Source organism: Rhinatrema bivittatum, chromosome 9 (genome assembly GCF_901001135.1).
Source record: "Rhinatrema bivittatum chromosome 9, aRhiBiv1.1, whole genome shotgun sequence".
NCBI classification, from domain to species: Eukaryota; Metazoa; Chordata; class Amphibia; order Gymnophiona; family Rhinatrematidae; genus Rhinatrema; species Rhinatrema bivittatum.
The window spans coordinates 145334689-145344519 of NC_042623.1; the positions used below are offsets into that span (position 1 = coordinate 145334689).

Genomic DNA, 9831 nt, shown 5'->3' on the forward strand with positions numbered 1-9831 from the left:
CGCTCCATGGGTTGCGTCACTCTTTCTCTTTAATAAAGACTCTAGATGATACTGTGTCTGACATCACTGAGATCTTGCCTCCCAACGGTGAGGCTCAAGGGGCTCCTCCCTGTTGGCAATACTATCTCTCACCTCAGCCCAGGGCCCACATACTAACTAATCCTAACAAACTGCTAACATTTGTATCAGGGGAGGGCAGCAGTATTAGCCTAGGGACTCCCTCTGCCATTCAAAACAGAACCTATAACAAAAGGGTCAGCAGGGAGGTTAAACTCACCCTGTACAGTTAGTGCCATAGCTGCATGCAAATACAGCTGACCAAGGCAGATAGGAGTAGCTGCAGCATTTTACCAGCAACATCTGGACAAGCATATATACTACACACGTCTATATCTCTCTAATAGCACACTGGTGAGAGTTGGCCAAGACAGGGATGGGCAACAGCTATTTGGGGATCGAGTATCAGAATGCAGGTGGGTTATGCTAAACACCAAGATGATGAATACCACCCATACTCATGCAGTATATTACCAGCTATAAGAAAGATACTGAAGGACTGGCTGATAGACCAGAGAGGAAAGAATGATCATGCCGATTATTTATGGCCAGGCAGTGGTGCAAATATTGTAATGGCAGTGGAAGATAGGGGTTATCAGGGGATCTGTGACTTAGCACATTTTTTTGTATCAGGCAGTGAGGGATAGGGATGTGAATCGTTTTTTGACGATTTAAAATATCGTCCGATATATTTTAAATCGTCAAAAATCATTAGGGCCACGATATAATACCAATTCCCCTGATTTATCGTCAAAAAATCGTAAATCGGGGGAAGGGGGAGGGCAGGAAAACCGGCACACTAAAACCCCTTAAAACCCACCCCCGACCCTTTAAATTAAATCCCCCACCCTCCCGAACCCCCCCCCAAATGCATTAAATTACCTGGGAGTCCTCCGTAGCGGCGGTCCGTGGCTAAATCGGGGGAAGGGGGAGAGCACGAAAACCGGCACACTAGATCGTGAGGTCTTCAGCCGGCACCATTTTTCAAAATGGCCGCCGCAAAATGGCGGCGGCCATAGACGAAAACGATTCGACGCAAGAGGTCATTCCGGACCCCCGCTGGACTTTTGGCAAGTGTTGTGGGGGTCAGGAGGCCCCCCCAAGCTGGCCAAAAGTTCCTGGGGGTCCAGCGGGGGTCAAGGAGCGATTTCCTGCCGTGAATTCTTTTCCGTACGGAAAATGGCGCCGGCAGGAGATCGACTGCAGGAGGTCGTTCAGCGAGGTCCGGAAATCTCGCGAGGGTTCCGGACCTCGCTGAACGACCTCCTGCAGTCGATCTCCTGCCGGCGCCATTTTCCGTACGGAAAACGATTCGCGGCAGGAAATCGCTCCTTGACCCCCGCTGGACCCCCAGGAACTTTTGGCCAGCTTGGGGGGGCCTCCTGACCCCCACAAGACTTGCCAAAAGTCCAGCGGGGGTCCGGAACGACCTCTTGCGTCGAATCGTTTTCGTCTATGGCCGCCGCCATTTTGCGGCGGCCATTTTGAAAAATGGCGCCGGCTGAAGACCTCACGATCTAGTGTGCCGGTTTTCATGCTCTCCCCCTTCCCCCGATTTAGCCACGGACTGTCGCTACGGAGGACTCCCAGGTAATTTAATGCATTTGGGGGGGGGGTTCGGGAGGGTGGGGGATTTAATTTAAAGGGTCGGGGGGGGGTTTTAGGGGGTTTTAGTGTGCCGCTGGACCACCAGGTAATTTAAGGCATTTGGGGGGGGGGGGGTTCGGGGGGGGGGGATTTAATTTAAAGGGTCGGGGGTGGGTTTTAGGGGGTTTTAGTGTGCCGGCTCACGATTTTAACGATTATGACGATACTTTACACACACAAACGGCAACAATACGATTCCCTCCCCCTCCCAGCCGAAATTGATCGTTAAGACGATCGAGGACACGATTCACATCTCTAGTGAGGGATGCCCTGGGGCTGGAACACGAGATTCCAGTCCTGAATGACCTGTTAGCTGCACAAAAAGAGCAGGGAATTTTCATCATAGTGTGAAAGGTGGGCAGCTTCATTGTGAGAAGCAGTAAGAATTCAGGATGCCTCATAAGCAATGAACATACAGGACCCAACTTAGCTTATAAGGGCCCCAAATTCTGTCGTACAATGATATTTTGTGCTGCAGTGCTAACGTAAGCTGTTCAATTAGCATAATCTCTTTCAGCTGTTTATTTCAGAGCGCAAATGTGGGGACCAACTTCCACAGGGAAGCAATTGTGAAACGTGCAGCATGAATCATGTGCACATTCAACTTGTGTTCATCCTTCCCAAGAGGTTGTTCACACAATTCTCCCAACAAACAAGTTTTCGCTAAAAGCTGCACTTTGGTACTGCCTTAAAAACATTCTCTGGCAATGAATTCCAGAACTTCATTGTTCATTGACTGAAAAAAAAATGTCCTCCTATTTGTTTTAAATGTGCTAATTGCTAACTTCATGGAGTTTCCCCCTAATCCTTGTATTATCTGAATCAAGTGCTGTCATGATTTTGTAGACCTCTATCATATCTCTATACCTTTCCTCCCTAATCTGCCACCAGCTCATCATTAAAAAAAAATAAAAAGCAAATAAATGCCTCCCTCTTTCTCCCTCCCCCTGCCAGCCCAACAACACTTTTACAATTTATAGCCCCAACCCATGGACATTTTATTTCCAGTCGCAGCTGGTCCCAAGGCCCAATCTTTGCTGCTGAATGTTAACAAGCTTGCATGAAACTGAATCAATGTCATTCTGCTCTCAGGACCCCCAGTGGCCCCATTCCCTCCTGGCTTCAGTAAGGAAGGCAGGGCCTGAGAATGGCGACAGACCCCTGACACAGTTTCATTCAGAATCATTAACGTTCAGCTGCAGCAGCTTCTCTCTCAGAGATGGGGGGGGGGGGGGGGGCCTTAGAACTGGCCCCATTTAGACAAAAGAGGCCCACAGGATAGGGCTGAAGGAAAGGGTTAGGAAAAATCTCTGCTGGTGTGGTCAGATGCTGCTTGCTCCTCATCTTCCTGCCAGTCTTGCTCCATCATGGACCGGTGGTTGAGAAACACAGGTCTAGATGAACTGAAGAAGGACAGGGTGAACTTGCAGAGGTATTGGCTAATTAGTGATTCCAAATTTGCATGCCAGTAAGAATTTTCAAAAACGATATATATGCACATACTTTATACCTGCCTCTGCATTTAAATCTGGATATTTATTTGTGTGGTGTCACAATTATTTTGTAAATGAAATACGGTATATATGCATTGCATATATGTTTATGAAGTAGGTAGAGAAACTATACATTTTCTTGCTTTAGAAATATGCATGCCTATTGAAACATATGTGCGCTCTCCTACTGCATCGTTCATAAAATATTAGCATTAATCTCTGTGTGCCCACAGCTGTTCCAAAAAAAAAAGAAAACAATCTTGTGCTGATTATTTCTTTGGTGCAGGCATTTACTTAACTGGTAAAGTTTTTTTTCTCTCTTTCACTAACTTAGAAAAATGCAGTCCGAGGTATTTAAGAGTTGCTTCTTCCAATGCTGCTTGACTTCCGTAGTGGGTCTCCAACACAGCCATACTTTAAACTTTAGTTCCAACCTCTCGACAGACACTCTGCAGAATGGACTGCTCAGCACTGATATCCAATAGCGCTTTGCACCATGCAAGTTTACTGCCACACACAACGCTAGAGCAGAGCTTGCTCTGATCAGCTCCCATATGCTGCTTCTTCTTTCTGCACAGCAAAACACAGAGGGGTGAATATTTAAAGTGATGCTCGTACCAAAAGGCCCATATGCGTGAGTATCTGGGCTGCGTGCAAACAATGCATATTTTTAAAGCTACAAATTATGCGTGTATATACACGGGTGCAGGTAAAAAAAAAACCAAAAATAGGCAGAACTAGGGCGAGTCAGGGCTGAAATTATTTCCCTTGATGTCCAGCCTCTGCAGCTGGTAGAGGATGAGGGATTTAAGCATTTTGTGCAGCTGGTGATTCCACATTACCAAGTCACCTCCAGGACCACCTTTATTAGGAAGGTCATTTTCCAACCTGTTTAACTAGTGCCATAGTTGCATCCTGGTGCTGCTGGCTAAGGCAGAGGGGAGTCGCATGCATATCACCAGTGACATCTGGACCTCCATGAATGCTACACATGAATGCTCTCCCTGACAGCACCCTGGTGGGATCTGGTGGAGGCAGGGGCAGGCAGCAGTCTAGCAGGCATGGAGCATCAGGAGGCAGGTAGGCTTTGCTGCACACCCAGTCAATGGCAATGCATGATGGGGGCTTAGAGCCTATTTGATGTTAAGCACACACTCTGCACCTGATAGTGAAGAATGCCCTGGGGCTGGGGTCCAAGGGCTTTCAGAATTGATACTTGGAAGAGCTTTTAAAGAAGTGCAGGAAAATCGTGGGGCACTTCCAGAGAAGTATAAAAGCAGGACAGCTTCTCCGAGAAAAGCATGAGGAAATTGGGGTGCCTCATTGTTGATATTAGCATCCCCTGGAATTCAACATACCTGATGCTGTGGAGGTTAGTGGAACTGCAGACACACATTCACAGTCTGTCTCAGGAAATAGGTGCAAATTGTTCCCCAGGGCATCATGGTTGGGTAGTTATGAGGCAGCTGGAAGATATGCTGAAGTTTTTCAAGGATGCCACGGAGGACGGACGAGTTCAAGAAGCACCACCTTGGGCGATGTGATCACAGCAGTAAATTGTCTGATAGAAAAGTCGGAGGGCTTCCATCAGGACATGAGAATGAAAGCAGAGGGGTTGCAATTTGTGCACTGCTTGCAGCACCAAGAGCATGAGAGACTGATACCTCTGACAGAAAACAATGTATACAAGTTTGCTGCACTACTTGATCCCCAGGTGAAAGGGAATGTTGTCCTAGAGTCCGAGTGTCTCACACAGAAGAAGCAGATGCTGGAATGGTTGGTCTGTCAGGAGGAGCACCACAGAGAGTAAAAGTGTAGCACAAAAGGAAACAGTGGCTACCTCAAAAAGTAGTGTAAGTAAGACTAGCACCCAGACAGCTAGTATATCCTCCCCCACCACAATATGTCATAGTCACATTGCCCCCAGAGAATCATCTTTCCTGGCACAGCCCATCCAGGAAAAGGCGAGCTCAGTGCAAAGGGCTGTAATAGACTATCTGACAGAGCCCATAGAGGACCCAGACATAGATGTACTTGCATATTGAGAAAACAAGTCCACCATCTGGCCAGACCTAGACAAAGTGGCATAATATTATCTATCACGACGACCTACCAGTCTTTCCAGTGAATGTGTCTTTTCAATTACATGAGACAGTGAGCCCTCATTGTTAAAGGCTGATGCCACAGTTAATGGAAATCCTAGTATTTTTAAAATGCAAACTCCCTCTACTTGGGTTTCCAGATTTTCCATGTGAGTGACAAGTTGATTAAAAAAAAACACCTTGAAGGCCTTGCTGGCACTCTGCCTGCCAGTGCCTGCCATGACCCAGATATACCACCCTAGGTCTCTGACTATTATCTCTCTGCCTGCCTGCCATACTCTAGTACTAATATATAAAGGATTCACGGAGTGAAAAAATAGAATCATCAAAAATATTCTCTCAAATAGCAGTAGTATAAGTGCTTGTACACATGTTCAAAAATATAAATTTTAGATAACTATATCAAATGACCATCATAAATGGTACTTGGGCTGCACAAGAGACTCTTGTGTTTTAATCCAATATATGTACCCAGAGAAGTTTAATCATTGGTCATAAACACCAGTGGTGACTGAAAATGATCATTGGTGAACAAATGTTTTAAAGCATATTTTCTTTTGAAAACTAAAAAAAGCCTTCAAGCTGCAATTTTTTGTAAATACGGCTGAAAAGCATGCACTTATCTTTTATGCTGGCACAATCCTCCATCTCTTCAGAAACAAACTTTTTAAATACCCTTGAATGTACATGGATGGTATCAGCAAAGCCTGACACTGCAGTATTTTCAAATCAGAAATTCTTCCTCAGGAGCAGTGTAACAGAGTTTGCTCTTATATTAAGGTTAATAGTGAAGGGAAGTTGAAGTCAAACACACAGCATGGTAAATCCTTCATGGTTCGTCTTGCTAGGTAAGCTGCAAGGATATGCTTAAATGAATTAATCTCCAGTTCTATCATAGGGGGTTTGCTGCCTTATGTCTAACTACCGTTCCCCTAGTACCAGTGTAGGGGACTTGCTGCCTCATGTCTAGCCATCATACCCCTAGTGCATCCATTAGGGACTTGCTGGCACATCCTTACCTTTCATTCCCCTACTATAACCATGGGGAACTTGCTGCCTCATAACTAGCTGCCATACCTCTAGTACCACCATTGGGGACTTGCTCCACATGCCTACTTCCATGCCCCTAATATCACCATGGGGGACTTTCTGGCATAGGGCTACTTGCCATGCCCCTAATGCAACCATGGGGGATTTGCTGGAACTTGACTACCTGTCATGCCCATAATATCACCATGGGGTACTTGTTGGTACTTGCCTACCTGCCATATCTCTACCACCAATGGGGACATGCTGGCACATGCTTGCTACATCTCTAATATCACTATTGTTTTTGTTTTGCCTACCTGCAAATCCATTGTCTAATTATGTGCATGGTGTCATGGTTCCACCTGCTGCACAGCCTCCCTAAAAGCAGGGTCATTGGCAAGCCTGCTCATAGCCTCTCTATCCGCTCTCATGCTGATCACATGTCACGGCAGTTCCAGCCCTATTTAATCAGCCTATCCAGTCTCTCCTTGCATCTTTATCAAGTCACCTTAACTCCTTGACCTGACCATCCATACTTCCTTTCCTTGTTTACTGCCTTGTGGTCTACCTAGGCTTCCTGCCTTGCCCTGGGATCTCTTGGGCCTCCCTATCCTGCCTTGCAGCCTTCAGGCCTTCTAGATTTGCCTAACAAGTCTTGTGCCTGTTTGGACTTCCTTCTTTACTATTGCCTGTCCTGTCCTATCCTTGTCTAGTTCAGTACTTGTTTGTCCTGTGTAGTCCAGTCCTTGACCTGTCCTGCGCTGTCAAATTCTTGCCCTGTCTAGTTCAATCCAGCCTGTTTTGCCTGCAGGCCAATCTGTCTTGCCTCTGCCTGCAGACTGGTATCCAATCCCTGAATGTCTTCTGTCTTAGCTTGGTCCTGACTCCAGCCAGTGGCCCCAGCTTGTGCCTGTATCCAGCCCCAAGTCTGTGCATGTATCCAGTCTCTAGCTTATGCCTATATCACCATGATGTTCAGTACAATCTAGATATCTAACAAAAGAGTCAACACCTCACTAATCACAGTAGAAAACTAAATAAGAGGTGCAAAACAAAAATGTAATATAAAATATTATAGAGGAGTGATATCAGAGAGGTGCTGAATTGATGTAATCTACTGCTTCTCACCTGCAATGGGCCCCAAGCAGTTGTCAGACACCAGCACTATGATGTCACCAATCCTCTTAATCCAATTTCATAAATATTTGTATGTCCCTGTATATATAACCAAAAAATGAATGGATTTTGCAAAATTCATACATATTTTAAAACTGGTGCCTAAGACGTGGTGACCAATACCATGATGCAGATAAGTGTGTAGGTGTTGGTCAACCCTCCGTTCCCAGACACCTGTTTTGGCTATGAATCCCTGAAAAATGACTTCCCTGCCAGCTTCTCTGAAATCCACAGCACACCCATGTACTATTAAAAGCAGCCAAAAAATTTTAAAACCTGAACCTATGAAGGTAAATTCTGTTTCTGAATCCAGCTCTCCCATAGTTCTTCTGCCCCTATCTCAAATTGCAGAAATTTCAAAGCTAAAGCCTGCCCATGGTTCAGCTTCTGTGAACTTTCCTCAACCAGGGGTTTACAGCTCAAACTTAATGAGGTCTATGTTAGTTCCAAGCAAGTCTGGCAAGCCTAACAGAAAACTTTGAAGCACCTTCTACTTCCCTTAGCTACTGGAACTGTAATGGTAATCCATCAATGGCTGTAAATTGTTTTAACTGTGGCTCTTTTCATCCTGATTGGTGAGGATGTGAAAAATGCAGTTCTGGGAACATCTTCCCAGAGCAAACCTGTCCCCAGTGTCTGGCTCTTAAACTACTTACTGCACAGTACCCCTCTGAAAAATGGAGACTTGCAACACCCAATCAAGAGTGCAGCCTGTGACAAAACATCCCCTTGCATCTGTTTCAACTAAATGTAATTTACAAGTTGGGTGAGTTTCCTCAAATTCTACTTCAGTTTGCCTAGAATCTACTTTAGAGTGGTCTCAGGTTTACTCAGAGAATATTTCTACAACAGCCAACATTAACCTTAGCAATATAAAATCCTTACCTACTTACTTGAACATTGGTGAAGAATCCAATTCTGCAGTGGCCTTAGAGTCCATCTTCCAGACTGCAGAGCACAGAACAGCTTCTGAGATTAAGGCATCAGCTGATCTAAGTCTTTCCAAATAAGCTGCTAATCCTGCTTTGAGAGAAACTGTTTTGACCACAAAAAGAGTTGACAATTCCTTTCTAGGTAGCATCTTTGATTAAATCAGTTGTTTTCACCCTAGCCCTGTGGTGAAGGCCATAGTCAAACTGAAATTTACTAAGCCTGTTCCACCGAATCTACTCCAGGCTGCTTTTCTACCTCATCCAAGGATTCAGACGAAACTTCTTCCAGCTGATCTGCTCCAGCAGGAGTCCAGTCTATCTGATCTGCTCCAGGAGGAGCCTGGTCCAGCCAATCTGCTCCAGTGCCAAGAAAACTCTGGGTCAGTACCTCTTCCACAGTGAGATTCTGGTTCAGCTCTTTAGTTACAGTGCGACTCCATTCTTAACACCTCAGTACCAGAGAGGTTTACATTATAGAAGTAAAGAAAAAGATTGATATAAAGCTTAACAGAAAATTTATTATATACTTATCTAATGGTAATGTTTGTAGAAGTAATTCATTTACAGTTGTTGCATGGAGAGAATTGTTGCATTTTTGATTGAAGATCTGTGAAAATAATAATAATAATATAAAGATAACTAGTAATCAGAAACTTGCCTTCATCATTTTTATTTTTATTTTTTTTTTACCTCTGCTTCCCCTCCTAACCTGCAGGAGAAATATTGATTGGGTAAAGTATATTATTATTATATTTTTTAAATTAAATTACCCAATAGGAAAGGGGGATTTTTTGTATGTTTCCCTTTATAAATAACATCAGGGTGCTCTACACATTTCACTCGGCCCGAATTGAATCAGGAAGGGGCTACCCATCTAAAAGTAATTTACCCCAGGTTACCACTTGAGATGCTATCAAGGGATCATGCCACTGTTTCTGGTGCCCTCTTTTGGGGTCTTGGGATGTTCATCCCACTTTTGCTGCTGATTTGCTCCTCTCATACAGGTCAGTACAGTAAAGTGCGGCCGCGGTTACCCTGCTCCTAACCCGTTTTCTACTCACTTTTCGGCTGCGTTAGTCCAACCCGCGATACACTATCCCCTTTAACCCATTCTTACCGCCTCTTTAAATCACCGGGTAACCCTTCCGCCCGCGGCATGTATATTAGATGTAAACGATCGAATTAGCTATTCCCTCCCATACAGTAACGCGCGCCCCGACTATCGCTTTTTTAACCTGCCGTTTTGCCGCGCGTTTAACCTGCTAATTTACCGCCTACCCTTACCCCTGCGTTAGAGGCAGGGGTAAGGGTAGGTGGCAAACTTTCCCCAGCCCCCACTCACCTGCCCTGGCTGCGTCCATGGGTGCTGGTCTCCGGGGCAGCCCCAGTCCTCTC

The 9831-nt window shown here is 45.2% G+C and overlaps 1 long non-coding RNA gene across 1 annotated transcript; it reads right to left on the bottom strand.

Annotated features, from left to right (window-relative positions):
• Positions 1 to 3174: 3174 nt before the first annotated feature.
• Positions 3175 to 8626, bottom strand: LOC115098557. The gene is made up of 3 exons (XR_003858551.1): positions 8390 to 8626; positions 4556 to 4758; positions 3175 to 3767 (listed from the first exon to the last, which is right to left on the bottom strand). It is a non-coding gene; the product is annotated as an uncharacterized LOC115098557 (long non-coding RNA).
• Positions 8627 to 9831: the final 1205 nt, after the last annotated feature.